The sequence below is a fragment of the Lupinus angustifolius genome, chromosome LG20 (genome assembly GCF_001865875.1).
Source record: "Lupinus angustifolius cultivar Tanjil chromosome LG20, LupAngTanjil_v1.0, whole genome shotgun sequence".
In the NCBI taxonomy this organism is placed as follows: domain Eukaryota; kingdom Viridiplantae; phylum Streptophyta; class Magnoliopsida; order Fabales; family Fabaceae; genus Lupinus; species Lupinus angustifolius.
This window is the reverse complement of record NC_032028.1, coordinates 7169662-7190362: the sequence shown is the minus strand read 5'-3', so window position 1 is coordinate 7190362 and position 20701 is coordinate 7169662.

Here is a 20701-nt window from a genome sequence, read left to right as displayed (position 1 = left end):
TCTTGTTAGTTTCCCATCTTCTATTGTCCTCTAATTTGACGACTAGTTACCTTTAGTTATCAAAAATTGTGCATCGTGTCTCACATTGCAAAAATATTTTTAAGTACATCTAGCTGGAAACAATGCATTTTACCCTTCAAATAATTGGATCGAATTTTGTAGTTTTGCCTACATTTTTATCAATTAGAGTCAATTGTTTCAAAGACGGCTTCTTATTTTAGATGCTGGTGGAATTTTTTATTGAGATGCAATTTTAACTATTTTCTTTTACCGAGATGTTCGGGGTTTAATTTTTATCCTAGACATCTTAAATATAATTTTGTTATCAATTTAAATTAGAAGTTATATAGCTAATTAACAATTGGATGGAATTTACTTTATATTGGCTGTAAAAGTCCTTACAATTTTTTAGTATTACTGAAATATAATTTTTAATTTATATATATGTTAGTCATGATGGCCATAAAGCAATAATGGTTGCAGTCATGATACTACTATAATAACACAAGCAAAGTAATAATGATGGTGAGTGATGGTTGCAAATGGCAATAGATAATAATTTGCTTTTGTTGGATAAAAAATGTAGAAACCTCAAAGTTATGGAAGGAAATAATGTGTGCATTTAAATCATCCCATTTCCAACATTACCACCATTGATCTAGATTTAAGTTGAACGTGATCATAAGAGTGGTCAAATGTTATTGTTAAACATTTAACACAAGTAAAATATATATCCTCTTATTAAATACTCATATTAATCATCTTACCTACAATAAAATGACATATGTTAAAATGTGATATCTTATTTGTTAATAATTGATTTACAAGTGACACGTATTAAATTTTTATGGCTAGAAGGATTAATATGTAAATTTAATAGGAGGTATAACATTATTCTAAACATAATTAGTAGTACATTTTAGAGTCCCAAATTTGAGATTATAATATTCTTATGTCAGCTTACTTATGCATTTAATTTAGGATTTAATATGTATAAATTAACGATGTAATTGATTTTTTATACTATTGACACATCATTCACTATTGATTAGGATGGGAATAAGGGTCAGCCTGACCAGCCAAAATATAGGCTGACTCAGTCCAACCCTTATTGCTAAAATGACTTAAAATGTCAGCCCAACCCATATTTGACAGGGCTAACCTGTTTTTTTCTTCTTCAAAACATACATTTATAACCAACTTAATCACAATTTAAAAAATAAATAATCATCACGTCTTATAAATGACATTTAAAACAAAAGAGCACAAACCAAAGTCCACAATCTCAAAATAACATATCATCTTAGTTTAAAATTTGTAAGTTCTAAACAACAAGCCAACATAGTTCTAAACTTTTATACTCCTAGTTTACAATAAAGAATCTCTAACTCCTAATTTTTAAATATTAGATGCTCTATTCGAAGAAGATATCTCAACTTTTCTATTACTATCATCATCAACATCAACGCATTTCAAATCTTATTCTTCTTCATCATGTACATTATATACATGATTAAACTAATATATGCTTATAAAAATAATTTACTAACAAATAAATGATAATTACATAGAAAAACAATAAATTACATTCACAAACAAAATCATTCAACCAATTCCGAGCACAAATCAAAGCTTCCACATTCTTTGTTTTGATTTTAAACCCTAAACTAAAAGCCTAAAGCATGTTCATGGTCTCCTTTTTTTAATGTTGGCACGACCCTCTATGATCCGTCTAAAAGCGGACTTCCATATCGGATTGATTATGTTTTTAGGCTAAAATCCCCAGACTGGCCTACTAAAAATGCCAATCCAAATGGTTAATAATGTGAGTGAATCGTTTTTGCATATCGTCGATCGATTCACTCGGTAGCATACGAAATAATTCATATTCATGTGTTAGCGTGTTTAGCCTGGCGCGTTTGACTTCGCTTGTGCCTTCGTGAGTCACTTGTAAAGTGTCCCACATTTCCTTGGCACTTTGACATTGAGAGATCTGAAAGAACTCATCGTAGGATAGGGCTGAGGTTATGATGTTTTTGGCGCGAAGGTTGAATTGAACTTTCTTGCGTTCCTCATCTGTCCATAGACTCTTAGGTTTTTCTTTTGGTTCACCATCCACTAAGTGAAGTGGGACGAAAGGGCCATTGGTCATGGATTCTCAAATATCCGAATCAATAGCCTCGATGAAGATTTTCATCTGGACTTTCCAGTAGGCGTAACCTTCGCCACTAAAAACGGGAGCGCGGTTAATGGATGCGCCATCACCGCCAAAGGGGTTGATTCCCTTAGGATCACGAGGATGTGGTTGAGCTAGCACGTCGTACTAACTCTGATACCACTTGTTAGGTCTCAGTGGTCTAGGAACACCTAGAAGGGGGGTTGAATAGGTGTGGCGGTTAAAAACTACCGCTTTTTAACAACAACCCAAATACTGGAAAAAACTGTCCAGTTAATCGATTAACAGAAGGCTTTAAACGATTAACACATTTATAGAACAAATTAACAAAACAAGCAAATTGCACGACAAATAAGATACACTTTAAACAGATATATTTCAGATGTTATTGCATACAAGTGTTAATTATTAGCATTAAACAGATGTCCAAATTCTTCAAGTATATATTCAGTGTATCAATGCAAGAAACAGAAACAAGATAAAGAAGGAAAGAACAGTGCAAAAGGATTTTTATCCTGGTTCGTTTGCGGTCCACTACAAACTACATCCAGGCCTCCCCTTCTGTATCAGGGAGATTTTCTTTCTTCACAATATTGAATTAAGATACAATTACCAATTCAATTTAAGAGCACAAGGGATGCTCCCTTCTTGAAATCTAGGATCTCTAAAACCTGGTTTGACTTCTACCATTTCGCCTCTTGAGAAAACCTTTCTCGCGAACAAGCCCCAGCCAATAATCTTATCCTCAAATCAAGACCTCACTGCCTTGGTGAAGAACTACAATATCTGTGGTGATTTCACACCAAGAGACAAATTCAGACTACACAACACACGTTAAAATCAAGGTATTCTAAGCACATAAAGCCTAAGATATTACAATGTAAAGACTAACGATTAACCCTTATCATAATCAATTAAGCCATCAATATGAAAGTGAGTTAATCAGAATACATTATACAACGGGTTTCTTTCAATCAGAATCTAATGCATGATCATATGAGCAATAGCAAATGAATATCAAATTATGCAGAAACATAAAGCATGTTACAGAAACAATAGCATAATCTCTCTTCTCACACATGCAACTCTCAAGCAAAATAACAGTGAAAAATCAAATGCAATTGCTCTCTAATACAGCCCTAAACCAATAGAATGAATGCTAATGAGTTCTAAGTGAAGCCTCGTATTTATAGCATGAAGAATAAGCAGTTTAAGACGTTGCAAAAACAGTTAAACAGTTAAGCAGTTATAACAGCTGAAACAGATTTCAGTTATAACATAAAACAGACTCGTTAATCGATTAAGACTACCATTTAATCGATTAACGGACTTATAGAATGACATCCAAAACATGTAAAACAGAAAACACATATTCAACATAAAATCAGTTATGTTAATCGATTAAGCTACCACGTTAATCGATTAACTTGAGCATTTATGCATATGTTTCACAAGGCAAACTTCTCATATGTTATATGCAATATGTATACATGTTTCACCATTTATATTATGCCTAATATGCACAAATAACATGTATGATATATGCATGAACATACGATTAACTAGATGATGCATCTCATGAATATGGTAGTTCAAATATGATGGCTTAAGAGACTAGCATTTAGGTTTACCTAACCTATACTCACTTACTACGGCACACATCCCTGACTACTTAGGTTATAGACTCAATTTATCTCCTAGTCTAGATATGACCAAATGAGCATAAGGCATGTTGATTGTTGAGCCATCTTCAAGCTTTGTTAGAACTTTATCTACATCAAAACATAGACTAAGATAGGCTAGTGCTATTCTTGACACTTTACACTTTCAATATCTTGACGTAGAACTCTTTCATAATATTCTTATCTTATTGGGAAAAAATCATAGGATAAATAGATTGTTAAATTCAAATATATTTTTTCCTTAATTAGTATATTTGTATCATTTATTTTTGCTCTTAATTTGTTTGTGTACCATGTGTATGCCCGAAACTTCTTCTAGTACCACTTGTTGGGATAGGGGATCAAATGATTGTGGACACTTTTAATAATAGGCTAAGTTAGGAAACCAATTATAATCTAAAACCTGAAGTAATAGTTTTGGGTAATATTCCATGTTTAAACTTCATGAGTTAGTCCAAATAATTTATTATAAAATAAAACTTATTAAAAATAATAAAATAGTAACGACTCAAATTTGTGGTCTCTATGGTTGGCTAGAAATAAGGTTATCTTTGATCATTCTCCTTGTCATCTACATGAGGTAATTTTTGTTATTCAACTTCATTCTTGTAATTTTCTTTCTGCTGGTTTTCTCTCTTCCCTTTCTCCTTTATGGATTGGGTTTGGAGTTGTTCAAGCTATCTAAGTTGGTCTGTATAATGTTGTCGTGGATAAGAGCACTACTTATTCTCTCAATTCTTCTTCTTTATTAATACAATATAATTGCTGATAAAAACAAGTAAACATAATAAGATAATGTGTTATCAATTCAAATATACTCTAACATATCCATCATGTTAAATCTTAATAAATTTTAAGTTTCTTTGGATAATTCTTTCAAAAGGAACATAAACAACTAATTGTATCGTTCCACAAAATTGTTGGAATTGAGTTGTAATTGCTAAATCTATAGGTATAATCATCATGGCATCAATAAGAAGAGAATTCATTAATAATATAATTTATTATTGGGATGGAGAATATGCACAAGTGGATAAATGTTGCATCTAATATAAAATTGAGGTTGAGAAAAAAAATGAATAAATAAATACTAACGAGAATGTGACATGACAAAGGGAGATTATTATGACTAATAGAAGTTCCAAATTTTTGACATCTCAACAACTGAATAATGATCAAATAGGTCATAGGGGGATGAAATCAGTGTCATAATATATAAAAATTGTAGGATGATAAAAATTAGTGATACTCAAATATGAGATAGTCCAATTTATTTATTATATAAATAAAAATTGGTAGAATTCATTAAATAATAATGACTCGAATAATAACTAATAAAATAAATATAAATATAGATAAATTCAAATAAAATAAATCTAACTAAATCTTCTTTAATAAAACAAATTTAATCTAATCTTACATAAGATACTATTTTATCAATCCTTACGATTATATATCATTCTCATTAACTTATAATATACACATTTCTCTGTCTCTCTTTTGAAATTATACACATTCCGAATTTGAGATGATATCTATAAAACTGAACAACCATGTTGTTCGATCTGCACAATTTTTTTTTTACATCAAAGCATGATGACTTCGTTTATGGGCAGAAAAAGAAAACCTCACATGTCCAGCTTTCTGTTATTTCCCTGTCTAATTCTTTTCTAACAAAAAAATGTTACCAAACTTTAATCAACAAAATATGCTCTACAAGAAACATAAAACACTTCAAACAGGAAAAATACACGAATATATTGCTATCCCTTAAAATTACTACATATTATTCTAGAGGTCAACCAAGCTTGATGACATAGAGGATCTAGCTAAGCCGCTTTTTATGCACTGCTTGTATTGCTCCTGCCAAATCTAGGGGCAGCAAGAGTAACATCTTTTTTGCATTGAAATTTTTAATAAGTCAAAGTCAAAATGTGAGATCTAGAGAAAAGTTGTTAATTATTTAACGTTGTCAGATTGATGAAAAAAGAAATGTTGCCTTAGAGTTCAAGGGAATGCTTATAATAGAAACAATTAATGAAAGATCAATCACTTGTCTATTGAAACCTTGAGATCTAGCTATTGTTGGATTAGTGAATTGGAGCCTCTTATAACGAGATTCTTGGTGAATACAATGCATACTCAAGCTTGAGGTCACAAGCATGTACATAGAAACAAGGATAATTAAGTGAATTTGCAAGTGGGTGTCTAATAATTCAGGTAATGGATAAGAGATTCCTACAAACACATGGAGTAGCAATTATGCAAATGTTATTAGTATTGATAGGCATGGGCGTGATTCACGAAACGTTCTTATTAAAAGCTTGTAGAGTATGTACTGGGGAAAGGTGACAGAAGAGTAATAATACAAAGTAAGGTATATCCATGCATGATAATATATGCAGCAAGATTGGTGGATGAATTAGATATTGCAAAGTGATTGATCCATTCAAGTCCAGAGGGTCCTCAATTCAAAATAATTATTTCAGAATAGTGATATAAGTAATTATAGAGTGATTATATTACTTGATCAGAATAAAAAAATAGTCTATACTTTTTAAGCAAAAGTTTAGGTGAGTTAGTTCTGGAGATTCATGAGGTTCAGGACAAACCTCATGTCTTTATAAAGATTAAGTATATACTATGAGGCAATTACTTATCAACTATACCAATAATCATTTAAAAAGATATTCTGAATTTTGATAAAATATATAAGGGGATAGTAGAGTGAAATAAGGGGACAGTACTACTTATCAATGTCAACAAACATGTTAATCATTCTGGCCAAAAAGATTGGGCAAATATTATGGTTTATCTCTAGTATTTTCTTTTCAATTTTATTGATATGTCAATGAAAATATGTTTATAATGTTTTAAATTTAAATATTTCTGAACATTGAATGCATGACTAGCTAGTTGAGCAAATGGTTGTTTTGTTGGGAGATCTAGTTTTATCCACGAAAGTAATTCTTGCTTCGTGAAGTTTGTTTCAAAAGCATAAAACTGCACTTTTTTCTGATGGGTTAGCAGATTTATATCTAACATATGTCACAGGCTTTTAAAGACTAACGTTATATATCTAATCTCAAGACAACCTTCACCTCTTTCTTTCTTTAATCACTTCATATTCTTATGTTGAGATAAATGGGGTGAATACATCATCTACCTATTTATTAATCTCAGAACTTAGAAGTATCATTTCGTGTATAAAATTATTCTAAGCCGTAACAATAGACAGAAATTAATGCATTTTAGTCTAAGAAATCCATGTTATTTGCAGTCTCCTTCCCTTCATTTTCTATTAATTAAATTCAATGGGTGTTAGAAACACAATAACATGATACCAAAGCACGACTATAAGGAGTCTTATGTTTTTACAATTTTTATTTATGGGTCGAACAAAAATTTGTTATTCTAAATCATGTCTCAATATTGTTCCTTACCAATAATAATAATGTAAAAATGGAAAAAAATAATAAATGATTATTTTTTAATTGATAAGATATGTTTTTATTGATTCGAGATAAGTTTTAAGATATGGTTTGGAATAACAAACTTATGATGTATGTTGTAAGACTCTTCAAGGAAGCTTACGTTTAAGCTATTAGCACATGCATTTCAATGAACAATTCTTAAATAAATATTTGTAAGCAAATAATTGCTCTCACATCATAAATCAATAATCAAGTATGTACCAACAAAATAATAACCAAGGAATAAAACCACATGATATCATTTTCTATCTCATGGAAATTAAGCAAACAACTTGTAGTTGAAAATGGATGGCACAAATTAAATTCGCATAAGAGGTTGTTCAATTTCTGTAGGTATTTTTTTGGTTTCCATATGATTCTCTCATCTAAAAAAGTGAGATAAATTTTCTGAAATACTACTAGACATATGAATAGAGATATCTTTCAATAGTCTTCTTTCATGCATATGGATCCAGAGAATAAGGTCAGTATCACATGCTTAATTAAGAAACTTAAGGACATTGCACTTGGTGTTAGGGTTACTTATAGTCATTTTCTCTCATGTCATAATGTGAAGGAAAGAAATGTATACAGAAGAGTTAATTAATAACCACTCAGGGTTTGTGAAATTTCATTTATAATCCATGTCTATATATATATCCTTCCACTTTTATCAACACCAATTGACAATTTCCTTGAAATTTTGGTAAAGAATGAACGGATTCCTAATTATAATAAGTAAATGATGTGAACATGATCATGATAAATCACTATTTTCCAATATCATAAGTTCTGAAGTTTTAGGGCACGGTGTTAACTAAGAGACAGGTCGCATCCCTAAGAGAAGGAAACATCTCAAACCCTAGCTGTGCCCTTGTTCTGTCAACATCCCTCTCCTTAAAGATAAGTATGCATCAGATTCATGTCCTCTCTTGGCCACATATTCTTAGAGCTTAGCCCAGATGGAATTCTTCAAATAAAAACATACCCTTCTCGTATTTTAGACTTTATGAAGTCATAATCACATTAAAATACAAGAAGCCAATTTTGGTTCAGGGAAATCCCAAATTTAGATCAATCCCATAATCCGATTTTACAGTTCATTGACTCATGGATTTTCAGATTGGTCCTAATTAATACTTAAAGTTATAGTACACACTCATACATTTCATTTTTTTTTTTATATTTAGGGTTAGGCATATATTTTAAGTAATTTAAATTTTGATAGAATTTGATTAAAATAAAATTAGTTATTTCACATTGAAAATTATATTAGAAAATGAAGAAATATAAGGTGTAAAAAAGAAAAAATATATAAATAAGGGTATAGTTTAAAAATAAAAAGTATAATTAAGTATTGAATATTAAATTTATAAAACATCAAAAATTAAAAATATAAAACAATTAAACTATCAAAATATATAAAAAAAAATACCTTTTTATGTGCCATCAATAAAACCCGGTCAAACTAAGTGGTCCTCTAGGCATAAACGTAATACATAAAGAATGGTGTGTGAAAGGGCATATAGAGCGATAAGAATTACGAGAAACATACTTTTTTCCCATCACGTTTTAGTTTTATATGTTTTGATAATTTTAATATTTATTTAATTTTTTTATATTTTTAGAAATTCGATATACATTCACTCTACTTTTAAAAACCATACTCTTATTTATTATTCTATTTTTATCTCTTAGTTTTCTTTTTTTGTTTAATGTAATTTTAAATGTGAATTTAAATATGATTATAATAGTCAAACTACATTAAAATATTTAAATTATTTTTTGTACTACCAAAAGTATCCTGTCACATTTTTACGTAAGGAACTCATCCCTTTCGAGATTTGTGGTTGTCTATCCAACAAGTGTCGTTCCTAGTAATCGAACTCTCAACCTTGGGATCTAATAAAATCTTACACCATTAGACCAACACTATATTGATTAAAATATTTAAATTAGTTAATAATTTATTAAAATTATGTGCATAATAACATGCAAGGGAAAAAGATAGGATTGTTCTTTGTCAACTTGATTTTGACTATCTCTTAAAAATAACTTGACTTTGACTATTCAGTCGGTTTAGAACTGTGTAATACAAATACAGTCTTTTTACTCTGTTTATATAGTTTGTGTCAATCCTTATTTTATATTAAATACCTTATTATTTTGAAAATCAATGTCTTGATATTCTTCTTCCATTTAGTCGCCTGCTACATGCCTTCATGGTTTAAGAAATGGGTCTTAACCTTGTTAGGCATAATGGAGTTAAAAAAATTAATTATTCATTTGGCTAATATTTGTTTATAAAATTTGGTTTAAAGTTCATATGAATAGTTAATTGAATAAAATACCTATTTGTTTAGACCATCTTTATATTATATTATATTGAATTGAGCACATATAGATGTATCCATTTTTTAGCCAACTTAGCTCATCAGAATCCTTTGCATTGTATCTATTCCCATTTTTTTCTTAATCTGTTTGATTTTTGTACTACCAATATATCTCCTCACTTTATGAGTAAGAAATTGATACTTTTTAAATGCGTGATTATCCCTTCTAACAAGTATTGCTCTTAGAGGTTGAACCCTTAACTTTTTTATCATTATAACAATCTAGTGAAGTCTTACAATATTATATCAACTCATTATTTGTTGAGAATCCTAAGTTGATACTAGTTAATGTATACTTACTGAGTTACAAGCCACTAGTTATTTAATTTATTAATAATTGGTTATGACCATTACACTCAAATACAGTTGTTTATAATGGCCCAGCCCTACACTTACAAAAGATAATATTGGGTATCTTGAGCCACAATATTATTCGAAATGTTGGTAGAGTTTGGGACAGTGGACATCATTGTGGGGGCTGACCAAGGACCCTTAGCTTGGTATGTTAGTTTAAACACAAAGAACGTATAAAATATATGCCCACTTGTATTCATTATTATCAATTAATGTACGCGGTTTTGTTAAGCTATGATTAGCAAGCTATTTATTTAATCATTTTTTAAAGGTTTGGTTAGGGAAGGAAAGGGAGGGAATAAAGGGGAGGAATATGGCTAACATAAATTCAACCTAACTTAAAATTAGTTCGAGAATCGATTCATCATTTATATCAATGGATTTAACTTAATTCATCAATTAAATGAGATAAAGTTTATATTGTATGATAAATGAGATAACATCAGTGACGTGGAGAATTATAGTGATGTGGTTTTCGTCTCTTCACTTGTGGTAAATCATTTTCCACGTCAACAATGTCAATAACATGCATTAGCCCAAAATTGGGGTCAATGGTCATATATATGCCTGAGATTATGGTTTTCGGTTCGAAATGGGCTCTACAACTAACAGTTTTAGATGTTGTTCAAAACTCACAACAATTGGGTAGGTCTAGCATGAATTTGTCTATCCCTCCTAAAATCTAACTGAAACATTATTTTAAATTTAATTATGGTGAAAACTGAAAAGTCTTATGAAGATATTATGAATGTAATTATGATCATATAGACCAAATTTTTCCACAACTATATGCAATTGTGGTAACCACTATGGTAATTTAAAACGCCACTAAAAATGCAAGTCATAATTACAAAAGAAAATTACATGCTTCCTTTAATTTTGATACGTGGTGCATCTTCTTCCACGCCATGTGATACATCACTGCATGATACGTGTGTCTTTATTATTAAAATTCCAATTTGGTTATAATAGATTTTTAGTGCCAAAAAGGCCTCACGTTCAAACAGATCCAAAATAAAATCTCAAACTAATCCAAAAAAATTGAAAATCAATCTAAAGTGTAATTTTTTTTTATTGTTTTGGATTGAGCTTGTCACTAACAGATAAAACCAAACTGATCCGTTCATAAAAACATACACTTAGGGGAAAATTGTAAGATAAGTCCTATGTTGAAGATGAATGAGTATACTAATAAACGTATAAGACTTCAAGATTTTATATTGAGATGTCATGTCAGATTTGTGTATAACTCTTCTGTAGTTATCGGTAGCAGATCTCCTAGACTATTTCAGCTAAACATTTTGACATGTATGTTTTTATTGCAAAATATCAATAAATATCTTACAGATTATAGAACTTATTTATTATACTATAACAGGTAAGGTCTAATAAGAACTTAGGCGATACCAAATCAGTTAGTGGGTGACAGAAGAATCACCATGCTTTAAGAAAAGAAGATTACATGGATCATTTTCTTGGTTAATATGTCCAAAAAGTTCGAGCAGTTTTGCCTTCTCTCTTGTATCTACTTTTGGAGAAAAAGTAAAAGAAAACAAACCGTGACTTACTTTTTAAGCTTCACTTTACACACGAAAATATAAACATAAGTAACCCTTAGCTATAAGAAAGTGGGAACGGGGACCAAAGATGTTGATTAAAGAGACTAATTGCGCGGTAGTAGTGGCAGTGGAGAAATTAAGTTCCACTAGTTATTGGTGCTGACAAGTTCATGTGCCATAGGTTGGACCAAGTCTAAACAAGTTTAAACAGGTTGACCTTTTTCTATGGGATTTTGTCTCCCATGTATTGCTTCACCCTTTATCATGTAGGAAAAATATCAAAGCTAAACTCTTTCAGGATATGCTTAGGTGAAGATGCCAATTTTGTGTTCGAAATTAATACTTATATTTCTACCACTTTTTCTATACTTTATCTTTCTTTTTATCTCTCTTTCTTTATTATATTACACCACCAATGATATATTTATCATCTTTTTTTTAGAACAAGAATGAGAGTTGGATCTTAATGTGAAATGAGTGATATTTGAAATAATATATACCCCATTAAATAATGGCAGAATATGATATAAATTATATGTGGATTAAAAATTATTCTTATAATATGATTAGTGTTAAACTTTAGTAAGAGTCATCGAAATAAAAGTTTGTTGATGAATCAATAAGTATGAGAGAAAATCATGAATGGGAAAATGAAAATTTTCTATATTGAATTGAGTTACAAGGAATAAGAGAATCATCTTTTATATAGTACAACGTCTAACTAATAACTAACTAGTTAATCGATTAATTAAACTCTTAATCGATTAACGAAAAAAATATTACAACTAACAAACTGAAATCAACTAACAACTTTACATCCCCTCAAGCTGGAATGTGTCAATCACTCCAAACTTTAAATGATTGTGATGAACACCACACATACTTTAATACCTTCTCTTGCTGGTGAGTGAATCTTCGTCTCTCAGTCTTGAAATCTGAATGTGAAACAATACTGACGCTTAACCACCATTTGGCATAAGCAATTTCATCCGATGCTTAACCATTTTTTGGCAGAAGCAAACCAATCATAATGGATGAAAGAGAGAAATGAGATGAACCTTAATCTTGATCTTTATATGTTGTTCCAATGAGGAAAAAATTACACATTATAATATTGTGTGTTTAATGTTAGAGAGAGGTAAAGAAACTAAAGTAATAAAGAAATGAGAAATGATTGAGGGTAAATGATAAAGAATAAGAAAAAAAAGTATATCTTTATTGATTGAAAAAGAATCGATGGAATGAATGAGTGTTTTCTTTAGCAATATCAAGAAAGTCCATCATTTCTTGAACATTGAGACCCTTTGTTCAACTTCATCTTTCAGAGCCATGTAGAACTTAGAGAATCTCTTTGGGTAATCAATCTCCTGGTGTCATGAATTCACCACTAATGACATCATAAAAAGAAAAATTCAGCACTTACTATGTGCTAAGACCAAATCAACTGTTGTTTTTGGACATTGAATAGCAACACAAGGGGCACATGCCACTCTTTTGAAGCCACCGGATGATGCGTACTTGATGATACATATGATTGCAGGATATGATTGAAAATGAGAATGAAATTGTTAAATAAAATGGTGGCATATTCAAATCTTGGACCGACTGAACCATTATAAAGGATCAAATCTTGAAATAAAAGAGAATCTGGAAGAAGATTCTTGATATCCATAATGTCACTTTTGTTTTGTTTGGAATGTTTGAATCTTGTGCAACTCGTTCTCTGCCTAAGACTCCTAGGATATCCCATCAAGAAGATCATATGTTGAAGATCATATGTTGAATATCATCATCGACTATCCCAATACTCTCAAAAGCAAAGAGCAAGCAAAGAAGAAACTATGAAGGTGAGAAAAGAATATTTCCCTCATAAGCAAAGAAAGCACAAGAAGATAGGTTGATGAATAAACAACGGAATAATAATTAATCGCTCTGATACCATGTTAAACTTTGGTAACAACCATGAAAAAAAAGCTTCTTGATGAATCAAGAAGTATGAGAGAAAATCATGAATGAGAAAAATGAAAATTTTCTATATTGAATTGAATTACAAGGAATAAGGGAATTACCATTTATATATTAGAACGCCTAACTAATAACTAATTAGTTAATCGATTAATTAAACTCTTAATCGATTAACGAAAACAATATTACAACTAACAAACTGAAATCAACTAACAACTTTAACAATTAGATATACTTTATTTCACTTTGATTTTTTATTAAATTAAATTCTTATAATGGTCTACATTCTTAGTACCACTTGCTCGGATGTTAATGATATAAATGCTAGGACATGTAAATGAGATTCATATTAAAATTTTGTTCGTAAATGGGTTGTATATAAATATTCGTTAAAAAACTTACATATAGAATCTTAAATGATGCATGCTTGTTCGAGTCTTGTGGATGGAAAAAATGTCCGCTGGGAGAGTTAACCCACGTACCTGTGAATGGTCCCAGCTCGGACAGGATTATCCTCGGTGCGAGGATATCTGTAGGAAACCAAAAAAATGATGCATGCTTGTAGGATCCAAAAGATGTGAATCATTTTTTTGGTTTGTGAAGTTTTGCGGTAAATATCTGGATCAGTTTCTATCAATGAGATTGGAGTTGCAGATACTTTCTGGATTAGTGCTTAGAACACTAATTATGATGTTGCATATTTCAATTGCATCCGAAATGCATTTATTATAGGTTTGTCTTTGTGCATAAATGCAAAAGGCTCCAATGGTGAAGGATGTTGTGGTTTTTGGTTGTTTGATCGATTTGGTTATTGAGGAATGATGTAGTATTTGAGAGTAAGGAGTTTAGTGTTTCAAACTTGTTGAATTCAATTAAAGTCAAGTCTTGATTATGATTTTATTCCAAATCCAAATACACTTTGTTTTCTTTTACTAATTGGTGTGTACATCCTTGGATGAGTATTTTGGGTTGTTTGCGATTGTTGCCCTTGTATCTTTGTTCTTCTTGGGTTAGTATCCCTTATGCTTTTAATCTAATTATCTTGCTTATCAAAAAAATGATTTTTAAAAAGTTCAAAAACCATTATTTTTAATAATGTTTCTAAAAAGATAAAAAATAAAACATAATTTTTTTAAAATAAACTTTAAAAGTGATTTTAAAAATATTTTATTCAAATAATAATTTTTAAAACGATGATTTTCTTCACAATGTTTTTAGTTCCAATCCACTTCAACAAATAAAATGGATTCAATATTCATTTATAAAATCTATTAAAATAATTTTATGGATGGATTGAGATCAATCATATGTATTTAATATGGATAAAGTGAATAATTTAAAATGTTATTTAATAAACTAATTGATGACTTTTCATCAATTAGGATCGAAATCTAAATTTATCTTATACATCTTAATCATCTAGTTGTCACTCATACTTATACACATGAAAGCCCATTAGAGTAGCCAGGCCCGGGATCTTTAAAGATATTTCATAGGCTTGTCTGTTTCTTTGTGGATTCAATTGACCCATACGCCCTTTTCACCAAATCTAGTTAATGCTAGAGTCGTTTCCTCCTATAAGTATCACTTGTCTCACTTTTTTATATTTTATTGTATCTCAACTTAATTGTAAATTGTCATCTATTTAATAAGAAAAATCACAAAAATATAAAATAACTTTTTTATGTTATATAATGAGATTAATTAACTTGGTACATACGGACAATATTTTTTAGGCACAAAGATCCACTTTCCCTTTCCTCCATTTCTTTCCCGTTTCTATTTATATATATATATATATGAGTTTCTCCTTAAAGCCGCGTGCACTGAATATCAATATTATTAATGCTATCAAAGGAAAAAGGTTTGGTGTTATAATTGCATAAAGTTTGAGTTTCATTATTATAGGCATCTACTAGCACTATGAGTTTGGTAGACAACAAAGTATACAACCTGATTTTACCAAACCAACTTTGCATAACTTTTCTTCATATGTTATGTTTGGCTGAATAAGATAGATGAAAATGGAATGGAATAGAAGGAATAATTCAAGCTTCTATTTATTTGAGTTTTTTTAGCCAAGATTATAGTGGAATGAAAGTGAACCTTTCCTTTTCCATTCCCCTAAAAAGACTGAAAAAACCCCCACCCCGCAAACCCAATAAAAATGAAACTAGATCAGAAGAATAGAAACATTCAAACAATTGGAAAGTAACTACCATTACATTCCATGATTTCCTTTTTATTTATACTCGCGTGTTGACATGCACTGTCGTGCCTGTCAACCCGCTTTCCTATCGTTTATAATGTATAGTTTGTATTTTATAAATTCAAGTATTTTGCGCTAAATTTACGGTTGAATTTATTCAATTGGTCTAATATTCAATTTTTAAAATACACTTTTAAAATAAGAAGATAATAAGGATAAAATAAGAAAATAATATTATATGGTTTTTTTGATAGAAATAAAAAGATATTGAGGACAAAATAGGAAAACACAAATTACACCATGATGGGTGGTTATTTTGTATTTTCCCTTTATTAATAGTATAGATAAGGCAAAATTATATTAAACTAGCTTTTAATTAGTGTCATGCACATATATAAATTTTATTATAATCATTAAATAAAATATATTAATCTAATTTTTTAAGTAGAATATACAAGATTTTAATTGAAGCTCAAAATTTTTTGGTATGAGCATGGATATCCTATTAGATACAATCATGTTCAAGTAGAAATGACAATTGGTTTTGGAAGTGTCTTGTTGGTTCATATTTGGATCTGTCTCAACCATAACCTTAATCATTATAATAAACTTATGCAATTATGCATTTATTTCCTATAAAATTAATGAAAAATGTTGAAAATAGTTCATATAAATGGTTTGTTATAAGTTATTCTCATTATCATACCAATCTAAACTTTATATAAATTATTTAAATGACTTACAAGATGCTAGTTAAATGGTAGAGGTACACAATATCTTAAAAAACACCATTAATTCTTGGATAAAGTACTAGTAGAAGAACAAATATAATTATGCCTAATGAATTAGTTTAGCATAATAATAGAGTGAAGATACCTAAAACAATCTAACATGATAAAACTACCCCACACGAAAGGGCATGGATGCATAGACGTGCATGAATGGTGACCAAAAGGACACACAACAATACAAAAGTGATTTTGAAGGGTTGGATTTGGAATTGGTTTAGGGCGTGTATGTTTGTTTCTGTGCCCATCACATCACTATAGATCATTGATAGTACGAGTCATCTCGTGTGTATTGGGTTGGGACCCATAATGGAGCACCACACGTGTGCCTGTACTTGATGTTCATTGCCTTTATTCCACACTCGTCTTTTCAGAAAGAAACTACACTTCACTCACTTCATTCTCTAACCTCCAATCATCTCATATCTATTGCTTCAAACTTTCATGCAAATCCTTCCCTCTTTCACACGTTTGAGCAAGTAATAGATTTGTCAAAATAGTAATTTTAAATCTTCCTTTACTTTGGAGTATGATCTTATAAAATGATGTAACAAAATTGTTAAACAAAAGGATCTATTAATTAATTTTAGGGCATTGATTAATATCAGGACAAATAAAGTTTGTATTATAAATTGTCACTTTAAGATTTTTCATTTAAAAGAATTTTAAGGTTTTTGATACATTAAATGTACCATTTTTAATGCATAATTTTATATTTAAATCATTCAATACTTATAATAATAATAAATAACAAATATTTTCCTTTCAAATGCTTACCATAATTCTAAACAAATTAAAATAAGTGGTGATTCTACGTTAAAATTATTAAATTGATGTGATAATTGCATCTACAAATTTTGGCTAAAAAGAGCAATTTAATATATCCTATATGTATAACGAAATTTCACTGTTATGTGAACTAACCTTAGGCCAATTTTATTGTCGAACTTTAGGTTTTGACGTACAACAAAATGGTGGGATCCCTCTGTTGGTATTGTCATTAGTCATTTTGGTCGAATATCATATCACTGAATTAATTGCTTTGTCCCCAACAGTTTTTGCTGATTTTGCAAGCCAATCAGTCTCACATGTACTCTCAAATCCAATTCAATGTATTTGGCTATACCATTATCATATGACAAGCATTGAATGCTAATTGCAAATGCACCATTTAGTTTACAAAATGTTTACATATGATAAGAAGTTTATATTTGCCTCTATAACTACATGTTTTAGTGAATTTATCAAATATTGCATTAATTATTTAAAAATAAGTTCCAAATTAATTTAATAGTTTTATAGATTTAACTATAACATCTTTTAATTTAAAATACCCATTCAGTTAAACCCCATGAAAATAAATGTAGGTTCAAATTATCCGGTAGATTAAACCCCAATTATTTATCAAGTCTTGTCCTAGCATTATAACAAGTACAAGTACAAACAAGTGGTTGGATCTAATTGCACCACGATGTCATATTGACACTATTCTTCGAATCAGTGTGACAAAATGACTCTTGACTATCAGGTCTAATTTCAAATGTTTTTTATAACCAATCATATCATTTAACCATATCACTATTGTAATAATTCTTTTTTATGATAGGTGATTATTTATTCTAAGTACCGTTCCTAAGAATTAAGTTGTTAACATTCTAATTTATTCGGAGATTTAATAGGACTTATTAGTCCAATTAAGTTGTTGTTTATGGTGGAAAATGATTTTTGGATTAGATGATAAGATCACCAAAAATAAATAAAAATATATCATACGATTATGGGATGCACATCTGATATTTTACAGTTTGTGTCACTTTATGTGTCATCAATTATGATTAGTTTAAAATATATAATAAAGTCAAAATTGATTAAGTTTTAATGGTTAAGTATCATGTATTATGATAGAGACAACAATGTGCTGCAGGGATTATGGGTTATATAGGTTAATGCCAATAAGTTCGTTTGTTGCAGGAAATAGTGTAACTGAGTTTTTTGAGAATAAGGAAGTCACGAACATCAAAGCGGAACTTGACTATGAGAATTTTTTACCAAGAATGTCAAAGCAAAACTAAACTCTTGATTATTGTCAAGAATGCTGATGAAAAACTTTGTCGTAGCAAAACTGGGGTTGTAGAACGCGGTGAAGTCAAAATTTAGAGGGTTGTTTTTTCATGTTGAGTAATAATTTTTACTTACATTAAAGTATTGAATGAATAAATATCAACGTGTTCACCTACATTTCGTGTTTGTCCCTCGTTGGCCTACATTTTTATTTTATTTTATGATATTTAATATTCATTTTATATATATTCATTTTGAAGAATTATAAAATACATAACTCTCACTAAAAAGGATCATATTTTTTTATTAAATAATAAATAAAAACAATAGATTAGCATAATTGTCCAATATTAAATTTCCAATTAATGTTAAAATTAGTAAAATTATTAAAGTAAAATAATATAACTCTCACACAAAACATCATAATTTAGGTTAATCTAAAATACAGCACATTAAATTAGCATAAATATTAGATATTAAAATATTGTAAGTGATAATATTTTGAAGGTTCATAATTTGGTATGATAAGGAAAGTAGTAGAGAATTATAGGTGGTTTTGTGATGAGAGTGAAATGTTTAATAAATGAAATAATAATAGTATTTGAAAAACCAAATTCAGTTTTGACACCCTTAAAAGGAAAAAACTTTTGCCTTAGTCAAAACTCTGTTATATCAATAATGGGAATATATTTGTTATTCCACTTTTTGTACATCAATTTTGATTGGTTGAAAAAAATTAAATTAAAATTGCAATTATTAAATATTTTTTGACCAATCATATCTTATAGCATATGGAGTGACACAAACTAATGACATATTTGGTCCCAACAATAGGCTGACATGTGAAGAAATATTTTATATTTTTATTTTCAAAAAAACAATTTTCATTTTTATATTTCCATTTTCTGAAAACATGTTTGTTATTATCATTTTCATTTTCAAAACCATTCACTCTAAAGTTTACATTAAGAGAATTATTTTGCAATTAATTCATTTCTAATTTTCAATCACTAAAATTATCAAGCCAATAATTTTATAAGATATCTACATATTTGATGCTTGCATTTTCTTTTCTAATGAATTTTATATCAAAAACAACAATGTTTTGAACGTCTTTAATTATTGAACTTGATCCTTAGCTACTACAAAGATATTTAAAAAGCTATAAGGAACATCATGCACTTGTAGTTGCTCTTAAAAAGTTAAAGTTAAAATAAATTAGTAAAATGCAAGTGCTATATTATTTAATTAAAGTTTCAACAACTTGAGATATCAATTTTTATTCTAAAAGCATTATGTATTATCATACTCATCATCAATCTAATACTATAAGACAAATAAAAAAAGTTGTTAAAATTGAGAGATGAAGAGATGAATTCTATAATGGAGATTTATGGTGGTTTGGATGAGGGAAGCACTCATCTCACCATTTTGTTGATTAGTAAGAGAATAATTTAAAAATATATTCCCCTCATATATCATTTAATATTTCAGGTTATGCATATATTTTAAAAATTATTAAATGATATAAAAATTTGATACAATTTGTTTAAAATAATCCTATTTATTGTTTATTGAAAACTGGATTAAAAAATAAAATGAAGATACATGCGGTGATTTGGAAAGTAAAATATAGATATGTTTTGAGTTTTCAAAACATCAAAAGATTTGGAAAAAGTTGGAAAAATTAAAACATCAAAAGATATAGAAGAATGAGTAACAAAAATCTTAAAATTTTCAATAAAATATCATTACCTCATTATTGAAAATGTTGAAAATGACATTTTCTCATTTTCAAATTTTTCGAAATTGAAGCTCATGTTTTCTGAAATATGAAATGAAAATAACAATGCAAACACGTTTTCACTCTTTTTTTTTCTTTTATGATTTCATTCAAAATGGAAACAGAAATTAATCAAAGCATACACACCCCTCATTAACACTTCAAAACTCATTCTCATTTTAAACTACTTAAACTCATTCTCATTTTATGGTTTGAAATTACTTAACACTTCAAGCTACTTTTATGAATTATGTCAAT